Consider the following 12559-nt stretch of genomic DNA (forward strand, 5'->3'; position numbering starts at 1 on the left):
AGGCCACAGACACAGCTTCTCCAGTATAAACCCTGCATGGGGAGGGGCATTAACGGCACCTCTATCAGGGAATCCTCACCAGTTTTGGGATGTAGAGTCCATCTCTCCAGAAAAATACCCATGAACACACCAGACCAGGAGGAAATACAATAACCCACTCTCAAAAATCCACTAACAGAAATCAGATTAGAAATGGTCCCTAGAGTAAGCGCCCCAGGTTGCTTCATTTTATCAACTCCTTTCCTTTAAGAGCTACAGGCACTTGATGAGCCACTGAACTCCCAACACCAATATATGGAGCCATCACGGGGCACAGCACATCCCTGGGCTATGTCACAAGGCCAGTTTTTCTCCTTACTGGATGTACGGCATTGGATAAGTCACCTAACTTCTCCAAGCCGGCTTCCACATTTTAAAAACGGAGCACTATTCATGCTGGCCCTGGGTCTTTACACTTCTTCTGCTACATGTTTAACTCAGGAGTAAGAAAAGAAAAAATACTAAGAAAGAAAAGGGTATATGGGGGCACAAGCATGATTCCACCCACAGTTGTGGCAGAACATGCCACATGTAGATCGGGCACAAAAGAGTTAACTGGGAAACGGACATGGCCAGGACTGTTAGGTGTGTTCAAGGCCAGAATTTCATACACCCAAGGCCAGAACGCAGAGGAAGGGACTGGGAGGGGATGGAGAGGGAAAACAAATCTTTTCCATACAGGTGGATCCACCTTTGGGAGGTCAAACCTAAAATTCCAGTGGAGGCCATCAACCTAACAAACTACAGAAAGGGTCAAGAAAACAAAATATATTATCATAATAGCTAAAAAAGATTAGAAGTATGTTTAAGAACACAATTGTAACAGTGTGAATAGGGATCCAAGAAAGAGAAAAAGTTGTAAGAACAACAAAGTAAAAAAGTAAACAGGCATCTAGGGTGCTGAATAGCAACAACAGCAAATTTTAAATAACATGCATTTATTTACTTTCATCTTGAAGGGGTCTAGGTCGAAATTTTCACAATAGACTGTTTGCCAGCAAAATTACACGAATAAAAAAAAATTACAACAAACTAAAATTCCCGATTCAACCCGATTTAAAGTACAGGTTAAGCATCCTTAACCGAAAAACACGAAATCCAAAAGGCTTCCAAATCTCAAGCTTTCTGAGCACCAACATGACACCACAAGTGGAAATTCCACACATAAGTACTTAACAGGAACTTTGTTTCATGCACAAAATTATTAAAAATACTGTATAAAATTACCTTCAGGCTATGTGAATAAGGTGTATATGAAACAAATGAATTTCATGTTTAGACTTGGGTCTCATACCCAAGACATCTCATTATGTATATGCAAATATTCTAAAATCCGAAACACTTCTGGTCCCGAGCATTTAGGATAAGGGATACTCAACCTATATATTAATCCTAACATAGCACAGATGCTATTAAAAATCTCTCTAGTTAATCATTTTATTCCTTTTTGGCGAAACTCATTTCTTCCATTCCTATTAACAGTTAGAAAGATGACAGCATTTCAGTCCCAGAACTTTGCACAGCATCCAACCTAGGCCCTATGGAATGCTGTGGGGGAATACGAAGCAGTTCAGAGGGGAATACAAAGCAGTTCAGAAGGCATGCTGTTGACCTCAGTGAGCTTACAATCTAGTTATGGAGACAGACACATCTACAAATTAAACAACACAAAATAATATTAAGCACCAAATGAGTTGCCAGACCAGATTGTTTCAGGTTCAGAGGCAGCAGAGGCAACTGGCTGCTGCATTAGTCCAACAGAGCTTCCTGGAGGCGGTAGCCTTGAAAGATGGGCAGTATGTGGGCAAAGATGCAAATAAAGGCCAAAGCTCGTTCGGAGGAGCCCTTTGACTAGAGGCAAGGGGCTCTGTGGTTGGATGCCAAACTGTAAAGACAGACTGGGCACAAAATGTCAAAGGCTTTAGAATATTAGGGGAAGGCGGAGTTAGACTCCATCCTATAAGCTGTAAAAAGCTCTGAAAGATTTGTGAAGGGGAGCACGGCATCTGGCAGCTGAGTAGCAGAATGGGAGAGGTGGTGTGAGGCCCTAAGTGAAACAGACCACTAGGGGTGGGGGGGACTTCCCACTTAAAAGAGAAATCACTGCCCCTCAATGAACCAGAGGGAAGCAAGTGCTCATGCTACCAGTTGTGGTTTGGTGGGGGTTTTTTAAACAATGGGGTGAAGATCAAAAGAAACTAACTGCAAATGAGAGCCCTCCTACTCCTCTGACTGGTCATTTATACTCCTTTCATCTTCCCTCCTGTTTGAAATTCAGGTGAAAAGGAGAAGCATGTGGCCAGTGGGCTGGGAACCTGCCAGCCTGGCCCTAGGTCTAACCCCGTGTGTTACTGGTGGCAAACTCAAACTTTCCCAGGCCTTGGTTTCCCCCATGAGCTAAGGAGGGTCAAGCACAGGATCTCAAGCCCCTTGAAGTAAGTGCCAAGTCTGGTTCTAGTCTGGGGAAAGACCAAAGCCTACAGCTAAGGATTCCAAGGGGTTCAGGCTACCCATCAATCCGCGACACCAAGACCTTCAACCGTAACAAAGCTGCAGTTACAGAGCAGCCATCTTCCCAATCCTTTCTAATCAGAGGGAAAAAAGCATAGCTGTTGTAAAGGCAACACAGAAAATGAGAAGTAAGAAAAGTTTCTTTTCAGTAACCACAAGGCAAAACACACTCATGTGTATTGAAATATAACTGATCAATAAGAGTCCACTGGTCAGGCGCGGTGGCGCATGCCTATAATCCCAGTACTTTGGGAGGCCGAGGCAGGTGGATCACTTGAGGTCAGGAGTTCGAGACAAGCCTGGCCAACATGGTGATACCCCGTCTCTACTAAAAATACAAAAATTAGCTGGGTGTGGTGGTGGGCACCTGCAATCCCAGCTACTCAGGAGGCTGAGGCACGAGAATCATTTGAACCCGGGAGGCAGAGGTTGCAGTGAGCCAAGATCGCGCCACTGCACTACAGCCTAGGCAACAGAGTAAGACTCTGTCTCAAAACAAAAACAAAAAAAATAGGCCGGGCACGGTGGCTTACACCTGTAATCCCAACACTTTTGGGAGGCGGAGGTGGGTGGATCCCCCGAGGTCAGCAGTTCGAGATCAGCCTGGCCAACATGGTGAAACCCCGTTTGTACCCAAAAAATAGCTGGGCATGGTGGCAGGTGCCTGTAATCCCAGCTACTTGGGAGGCTGAGGTATGAGAATCACTTGAATCCGGGGTAGGGGGCGGAGGTTGCAGTGAGTCAAAATCGCGCCATTGCACTCCAGCCTGGGCAACAAAAGCAAAACTCCATCTCAAAAAATAAAATAAAAGTCCACTGATGAATATAACATGGGTCAAAACAGCCAGAATGAACAGAGTTCAATGTTTCACCTCTTTCCTTAAAAACAGCTTCTGATAAGGTTTGGGGCACAGAATTAAATTTCATCCCTCGGCCGGGCGCGGTGGCTCAAGCCTGTAATCCCAGCACTTTGGGAGGCCGAGATGGGCGGATCACGAGGTCAGGAGATCGAGACCATCCTGGCTAACACGGTGAAACCCCGTCTCTACTAAGAAATACAAAAAATAGCCGGGCGAGGTGGCAGGCGCCTGTAGTCCCAGCTACTCGGGAGGCTGAGGCCGGAGAATGGCGTGAACCCGGGAGGCGGAGCTTGCAGTGAGCTGAGATCCGGCCACTGCACTCCAGCCTGGGCTACAGAGCGAGACTCCGTCTCAAAAAAAAAAAAAATAAAAAAAATAAATAAATAAATAAATAAATTTCATCCCTCATCACATATTGTAACATACCTATTAAGAGTAAATGAGGCCAGGTGCGGTGGCTCAAGCCTGTAAGCCCAACACTTTGGGAGGCTGAGGCGAGCGAATCACCTGAGGCCAGGAGTTCGAGACCAGCTTGGCCAACACAGTGAAACCCCACCTCTACTAAAAACACAAAAATTAGCCGGGCATGGTGGCACGCACCTGTAATCCCAGCTACTCGGAAGGCTGACGTGCAGTGAGCCAAGATTGCACCACTGCACTCCAACCTGGGTGACAGAGCAAGACTCCATCTCAAAAATAAAAAAAAGTAAAGGGACTAAAAGCCTAACCAGGTCTGTATTTCCATACCTGTATCAGTAGGTAAGAGGACCTTGGATAAGTCGTTTCACTTTTTCCAGCCTCCCTTTCCTCATCTATTCAATGAGGACAAGAGCAGCTACCAGCATAGGGCTGTTATGAGGAATAAAAGAGATCATTGATGTTGGGTGCTTAACCCAATGCCTAGCAAAAGCCAACAATAAATGTTAGCTCTATGGTATTATTTTAGATCTATCTAAGGGACACTCCTTGTCTAAGGGAGATAGGAAGTAGTATAATAAGATATAAGAAATCCATATGAAGGCATTTTTCAGGAAGGAAGGGACTACAAACTCCGGTCCAGAAAGAACTTGTGTGGCCCCCTCTGTGGGGAGAAACAGGTTGGCATTCTTCTCTAGAAAATAACAGCTGCCTCTCCTCCCATCTCGCCCCAACCCTTCCTTGGCTGCAAATACTCAAGGATTAAGAAGACATTCAAGCTTTGTTCCGTCTCATTTCTGCTCTGGCATTCTTCTCTTTGGCCTCTTTATCCTAAATGCCATTTCTGCTCAACTGCAGGCCTTACATTAGAGAAGTGTCTTGCACTTTCTCAAGGTGCCCCAATCCGATATTTCCACCAGCCCAACTTTATTGAAGGGAAACCCAAGGTTAAGAGAAGTCAGCACCACTGACTTCAAGCCCAGCATTCTTTTAGGCTGCTGTGCTTTGACCTGAATCAGAGATGGGATCAGTGGCATCTTTCCTACCCCAGAAGGGAGCAAGAACAGGGCTGGCTGCTTTAGGACCAAGTAGAAACATTGTAGCTTCACACATACCCCAGGATATTACCCCTACTCTGCCCCAGGGAAAAGTGCCTTCAAAGGGATTCCAGCTACCAGGCAAGGTTGGTGGCTGCATTCTCTCTCTCAAGAGAAATACTCCTTTTGAGGAGACTTTACACAAACACACAAACACACACACACACACGCATGCACACATGCAGATACACATACATAAACGTGTGCGCACATACACACGCACCCACACGCGCATGCCAGCTGCAACTAGGCTCCAAGTTGTAACTATGTGAGGAGAACCACTCAGCCCTATAGGTTACGAGGAAGGCTGTGGGGCTCAGTCACCCAGCAAACTCCCTGGAAGAGAAGTGCATTCAAGCCCCACTCCAGGTTTTATTCTTCACCAGGTTTTACCCTTCACCGCTTCTCCTAACACTTCAAAGGAAGTATTTTTGTACAGCCCAGGGAGGAGTGTAAACTGGCCAGCTGCTTCCAAAGCAGAGAAGTTAACCCTAAAAGGTCCGCTGGGCTGGCAGGGCAGGGGGAAGGCAAACAAGGTCGTGGGGAGTTGGGCATTTGAGTCCCCACACTTCGCCAGGCCTGCCCTTTCAGCCCACACCAAGGGCACGGCTCTTAAACCACTACAGAAAGGCAGGACTTCAGTTCCTCTAAGCACGCAAACAGCTAGTTATAAATACCCTCCCAGGCTAGAGGTTCAAAGGATCCAGCAGTTAGCACTTCAATGGAAACTCCAGCTAACAGAACAGGCCTCTTTAGCACTGCTCACTGTTCAGTCCAGGCAAAGAAGTGAAGAATCCAAAAGCTACCACCACAAAACCTGTCCCTAAAAGTCCAACTTGGCTTGGTGGCCAGGGGACACAACGCCCTCAGCAGTGTTCTAACAACTGAGCCTGTTCTAAACAGTACCCTGTGGAGGGGGCCTCCCCTCACCGTGTACTCTGAATGGCAGGCCAGGAGATCCTTTCCAAGGGGCAGCTGAGGGAAGATAAAGACCCTAGGTCCTTTTGGCCTTCTTAAAAGCTCTTTTTCTTTTTTTTTCTTCTTTTTTTTCTTTTTTTTTGAGACGGAGTCTTGCTCAGTCGCCTAGGCTGGAGTACAGTGGCGAGATCTCGGCTCACTGCGAGCTCCGCCTCCCGGGTTCACGCCATTCTCCTGCCTCAGCCTCCCGAGTAGCTGGGACTACAGGCGCCCGCCACCTCGTCCGGCTAATTTTTTGCATTTTTAGTAGAGACGGGGTTTCACCGTGTTAGCCAGGATGGTCTCAATCTCCTGACCTCGTGATCCGCCCGCCTCGGCCTCCCAAAGTGCTAGGATTACAAGCGTGAGCCACCGCGCCCAGCCTTTTTCTTTTTAAAGAGAGGGGGTCTCACTATTGCCCAGGCTGGATTCAAACTCCGGGGCTCAAGGGATCCTCCCGCATCAACCTTACAAGTAGCTGGGACTAAAGGCACCCAGCTATAAGAGCTTTTATATACTCTTCAAATTCTTCACCCTACAGAGAATATATCTTACCCAAATTTAGATTCACATTCTTCAGTTACCTTGTTGAAACGAGGGGATCCTTCCTAGTAAGATAAAGTGGACATTGCACAGGACACTCCCCAGCTCACCAGTGATGCAGCAAACTTCTGTGCACAGATGGCTGACAACACAGCCACCTGGGGAGTTGGCAGTTAGATCAGAACGGGCTTCTCTTAAGAGCCCACATACCTAGGTGTCTTTTGTGTGTGTGTGTGTCTGTGTTTGTAATCCTCAACCACTCCATCACAAAGGACATGGACTCTACTAAAACCCTAAGACATCCTGGCAGGCCTCAGTTTCCTGTGGGAGTGCCAGGTGAGGACCTGGAAGCATTCAGGTGGGGCTGAGCTCCTGCCACCTGGCCAACGCTTCTAGGCAATCACACAGTGGCAGGCAGATGAGTGTTCACCCCATCCACTGGCAAGGGCATCCTATAATTTACTGACACTGAAAAGTATGCTATAAATAGTTGGTATTTTTAATGTTGTCGGGCCTCCAGAATAGAGGGGCCTAACAGCTGTGTGGGGCCAGGGCTCCAGGCATCTAAAGGCTACAATTTGGAAATCCTGGGCGGTATAGTCAAAGTATCTTCAAAGAAAGGAACTCCAAGAGCGTCACACTCCATCTAAAGACACTACGGTAAGGAGAGAAAGCCTGTCAAAACTATCAATCAGGACTTACAGACCACAATTTAGCAGAAGAGTGAACAGCACTGAGGGTCTCTTTGTGAGGATCTCCACAATTCAAAAGCAAAAGGGACAGCGGCCAGAATAACCCCTAAACCCCAAGCTGCCATTTCTATCAAAGAGACAATAGGATGCTCCTGATTAAATAAGCACAAGATGATTAAGAGGATGCCTTTAGTCATTCAACAAACTTTTTTAAGCTTCACTCTGCTAAGTGCTGAAAATGCAAAGAACAAAACATATGAGCTTTTTTGACACAATTTTTGGTGCAGAAGGGCAATAAAAAGTAAATAATTTCCAAAAGTGAAGGGGATACCTAATAATTTTAAATCTAATTACACTACAAGTTGGCATGAGACTATGAACCTAAAATGAGTTATACTCCAGTAACTGAGTTATTTCTAGGCTCTCCAGACAGCAATTACACTTAAAAAATAAAAATCTCAGTCAGGCATGGTGGTTCATGCCTATAATCCCAGCACTTTGGGAGGCTGAGGCTGATCCCTTGAGTCTAAGAGTTCACGACCAACCTGGGCAACCTAGTGAGACCTCACCTCTACAAAAAAATAAACAAAATTAGCCGGGCACAGTGGCACCTGCCTGTAGTCCCAGCTACTCAGGAGGCTAAGGTGGAAGAATTGCTTGAGCCCAGGAGGCGGAGGCTGCAGTGAGCTGTGATCGTACCACTGTACTCTGGCCTGGGCAACAGCGCAAGACCCCATCTCAAAAAAAGTAAATTTAATTTAAATTAAAAAAATAAAAATCTCTACATTTATTTTTTCTTTTGAAAAAACCCTCCCAACTAGGTTTCCTAAAACTAAAAAAGTATGAAGGAAGGGAGAAAGGGTGGTGAATAAACTTAGACCTTGAGCACTTACTAACTCTAACGTAAATGCTTAAGTCAAAAGAAGACATAGAGTTAGCACTGGATGCATGTGGTGGGGTATAGGGGCAGTGCCCATGCACGTGTGTCAGTGGTCAGACCTGTTCAGGCAAGATTAAAGACAAATATCTTAAAGCTGTTACTGAAACTTTACAGTCTAATTTTAGCCTTTTAATCTTTTTCATAAAACATCAAAATTGTTTGCTTGAGCAGACATTAGAATGAATTCTATCTATAATATCACGAGTAGTCCAAGGTATTCTACTTTGTCCCTCCACAGTTCAAAGGTGTTCAGGCCATTCATTCTAGGTGGTGATGACTATATCCCAGGACCCTGCGAAAAGCTGGTAGTTAACTTGGTGTTGGCCTTCCATCCTCATAATCTAACAGGACATCAACTGAACCAGTATAGACCCTAAACTAATCTAATACTGCCTACCCACCACTCCATGTCCCCTAGCACCTTGAATCCTTTGAGAAAAAGTTCTGTGATCAAGTATATTTGGGAAGCCAGATTAAATAAAGTGAAAGATTGCTCTTCAACAGAATTTCTCAGAGCCATTAAGTCACTACTGTGCAGAATATATCTCTAAGAGAAAACTAGATATTTCTCAAATACTGAGCCCCACCATTAATGCATAGCATAGATCCTCATAGAACCCTTTCATCACAGAACATTGTGCAGGACTGCTGTTCTTCAGGCGATGCCTTGAGAAAAGCTCATCTTGGGCAAACTCCAGAAAAATCTGCAATTGGCTTAAGAAAGTATACATCTATTTTAATACAAATGTACCCGATGTTCTAAAAATCCACAACTTCCCAAGCCAAAATAAATCAAGCCACTCAATAAAGGCTTAAATCGGCAAGGATTCGAAAACTGTGTCCCTGCCAGGCGCGGTGGCTCACGCCTGTAATCCCAGCACTTTGGGAGGCCAAGATGGGCGGATCACCTGAGGTCAGGAGTTCAAGACCAGCCTGGCCAACATGGTGACACCCCGTCTCTATTAAAAACACACAAAAAAATGAGCTGGGTGTGGTGGTGGACGACGTAATTCCAGCTACTTGGGAGGCTGAGGCAGGAGAATTGCTTGAACCCAGGAGGCGGAGGTTGCAGTGAGCTGAGATCAAACCACTGCACTACAGCCTGGGCAACAAAAGCGAAACTCTGTCTCCAAAAAAAAAAAAAAGAAAGAAAGAAAGGAAAGAAAGAAGGAAAGAAAGAAAGAAAAGAAAACTATGTCCCTGAGCCTAGATTGATGGTCTTTGTGGATCTCCAAAAAAAATGAAGAGTGGCAATTCTCCCTATCTTATCCAGACAATAATGAAGGTAAGGTGAGACTCAGCCTCCCTCCCCTGGAGTGTTTGTGCTACAGCTGACATCTTTCCTAGGGACAGACAGGCAATAATTGAGTGCTTTAAGAGGCGGGCTTCTTGATCCCCGGATGTAATCCAGCATAGAGCTAAAAGATAAGAGATAAGATCAAGCTTAAAGAAAAAGTTACTTTTTTTAAGCAGAAGGGAATAAAGGTCACAGGGAGCTGATACTATGAGAAGCAAGGTTAAGATGAAAACTAAAAATTAAACATTCTAGAGAAAATTCTGCCTGGACTGGCCCAATACATTCTGCACCTCTTGCCCTAAATAAAAAAGCTGACACGTGCTTTGGTTCTGGCCAGGGCAGGCAATGTTTCTGGAACAACTTCACCTTGGTTACATATTTCTACTTTAAACATTCCAAAGTTGCTGAAGGCCTCCCAGGAGCATCTGCTCCTGTTTCTCGGGAGGGAGTTAGTTCCTGTGGAAAGTGTTTGTTTAGTTTGATTACAACTTTGAAGAGGGGTAGGAATTCTGGCACAGAAGAATTTAATGGCCAGGCCCTTCTCTTACATAATTTGTAAACAAACAAAGTTTATCCCAGTGTGGCTCATTTGGCTCACTGGCTGGATTTAGAAAAATATATTCCACATTCATTTGGGGGAAGCCACAGTAGGACTGTCAATAACCAGAAATGTCCAAACCAGCCTATCACTCTATTGCCTAATCCTAACGGAGCAGGCTCAAGATAGCATACTCGCAATCTCCCTTCTGAAACCCAGGGCAGTCAACAGATGGAGCCCAAACTGAGGGGTTAGGGGCAGGACTTGAAAGGCAGCTGAGGAATTGCTCCCCAGAAGTTTCTACATACTCATGATATATTTAAAAACTCTCAGAAAAAAAAAAGTGCTAACCAAGGTCAAATGCCACAGCAGCAATTTTCTTCTAAGGTGTCATGAATGGTCAAGTGCATGGGTAGAGAGCAATTTGTTACTAATAACAGCTAAAGGCCAGAGTTGGCATGTGATTTATTTATCTTTAATAAAGTGAATTCAAGGTTGTCACTAGAACATCACTTACTCCCTTACATTCCAGACTGTTCTCAGGAGAGGAGTGACTGCTGGAAAACTGCCCCCGAATGAGCCTCCTGACTGCTGTGCAGTGAGGGCTGCAATTACATACCATGCTGCTGGAGGACACACGGGGCAGGTGGGAGTCGGGTCACCAAAATCATGGCCATGCACATAGACATCACCTATATTCTGGCTGTGGGACCCACTGGTCTTTATGATAAAAGTCAAACACCCTTTTCTGGCATTCAAAGCCCCTCTTATCCCTCCCCTAACTTGCCCTCCCCAATTCCCCAGTTAGTGTGCTTCTTCCCCACTCCCGTTTCTGTCCCCAGACATCCTTCAGAGGCACCACTGCAGATCCCCCGATTCCCTCCAGGAATCTCATCTAGCCCCATGCCCAGTTTGCAGATGTGGAGACTGAGGCTCAGAAAGGCTGACTCCGATAGATCCCACTTAAATGACAGACCAGAGAGTAGAGCAGATCTCCTGTCTCCCAGCCACACCTCACTTGGCCTCTCCTTTCTCCCCACCCTGCCATGGGCACATTCTATGCCAGGCAGCCTCCAGGTATACACAAGCTAGAAAACCTCCACTAGTTGCCAGCCTAGCCTGGGTCTCGGCAAGAAATGCCTTCCCCACATCAAGAGCCAGCAGGAGCAAATCCAAGCACCAATCTTCCTTAAGAGTCCAGCTGGAGGTCCACCCCTAAGACCTTTCTCTGATTTCTAGGCACTTTCTCTGGGCCTCAGGCATTTGGCACTCAGCCTATGCATGTTATTCTGTCACCATCTCAGGGACACATCTGACTTTCCCACTGGTCCATAAGCCTTCCCTCAACAGACACACAGGAGGAGGTCAGCATTCACTCAGTGATTCTGTGAACACTATTCAGAAAATATTCAGTGCCACATCCATCAATCCTTGCCAGAAAATAAGAGGACATTAAGGCTGGCACTCCGAAAGCAAACCATAGCCAGACACACCTTGAAACATCCAAAGCCTGTTGCAGACCTCACTTTCGTACCCAATAATTCAGTAACAAAGTGGGCCATCAGGAAGAGGCCAAGACTGCTTCCATCCACTAGGAGAGGACAGAACTAAGTTACTTTGCTTTTTTTCTTACTATCTTCCAGATCCAAAGTCTGATGGAGAGGCTGGGCGTGGTGACTCATGCCTGTAATCCCAGCACTTTGGGAGGCCGAGGCGGGCAGATCACCTGAGGTCAGGAGTTCGAGACCAATCTGGTCAACATGGTGAAACCCCATCTCTATTAAAATTAGCCAGGCATGGGGGTGGGCGTCTGTAATCACAACTATTCAGGAGGCTGAGGCAGGAGTATCGCTTGAACCCAGGAGGCAGAGGTTGCAGTGAACTGAGATTGTGCCACTGCACCTCAGCTTGGGCGACAAGAGCAAAACTCCATCTCAAAAAGAAAAAAAAAAAAAGTTAATGGAAAAAGTGAGGCTCCCAAATACAAATCAGGCCAGGTGCAGTGGCAGGAAGATCATTTGAGGCCAGGAGTTCAAGACCAGCCTGGGCAACATAGTAAGACCCTTGTCTCTAGAAAAAAAAAATTAAATTAAATTAGCTGGGCGTGACCAGGCATGGTGGCTCATACCGGTAATTCCAGCACTTTAGAAGGCCGAGGTGAATGGACTGCTTGAGCCCAGGAGTTTGCAACTAGCCTGGGCAACATGGTAGAACCCTTTCCCTATCACAAAAAAAAAAAAAAAAAAAAAGGCCAGGCATGGTGGCATGCGCCTATAGTCCCAGCTACTCAGGAGGCTGAGGCAGGAGGATCCCTTGAGCCTGGGTGGCAGAGGCTGCAGTGAGCTGAGATCACACCCCTGCACTCCAGCCTGGGTGAAATCAAGTTTCATCTGATCCATTGAGGCGCTGTTTTCTTTTCACTGAACTGCATTTCTAGGAACATAAGCATGCAGACCTGATTTGCACAGTCACTCTGTATCAGCAAGGGCAAGTTTTGGTTTATTTTCTGAGGAAAAAAAAATACAACGAAAACCATCCTGGTCTGAAGGTGGAGTCCACAGTAAAGTTAGTAAACAGGCCCAACACGCCCCCAGGAGAGGTCCATGCTTAAAAGTCGTTAGCTCCAAATTGCTGTCTATTCCCAAAGAGCAATTTTTCCATAGGTAGC

At 46.0% G+C, this 12559-nt stretch overlaps 1 protein-coding gene across 2 annotated transcripts in view; it reads right to left on the reverse strand.

Moving 5' to 3' along the window:
• ZNRF3 (zinc and ring finger 3) overlaps positions 1-12559 on the reverse strand; it is a 175309-nt gene that overhangs the window by 137252 nt on the left and 25498 nt on the right. Inside the window, exon 1 of one of the 2 annotated variants that reach the window (XM_025400380.1) lies at positions 6466-6558. The exons of the other annotated variant lie outside the window; for it this stretch is intronic. The gene's annotated coding sequence lies outside the window, so the exon portion shown is untranslated. Of the gene's footprint in view, positions 1-6465; positions 6559-12559 lie in introns of those variants that run through there. 2 annotated transcript variants of the gene reach the window in all.

The sequence above is a fragment of the Theropithecus gelada genome, chromosome 10 (assembly GCF_003255815.1).
Source record: "Theropithecus gelada isolate Dixy chromosome 10, Tgel_1.0, whole genome shotgun sequence".
NCBI classification, from domain to species: Eukaryota; Metazoa; Chordata; class Mammalia; order Primates; family Cercopithecidae; genus Theropithecus; species Theropithecus gelada.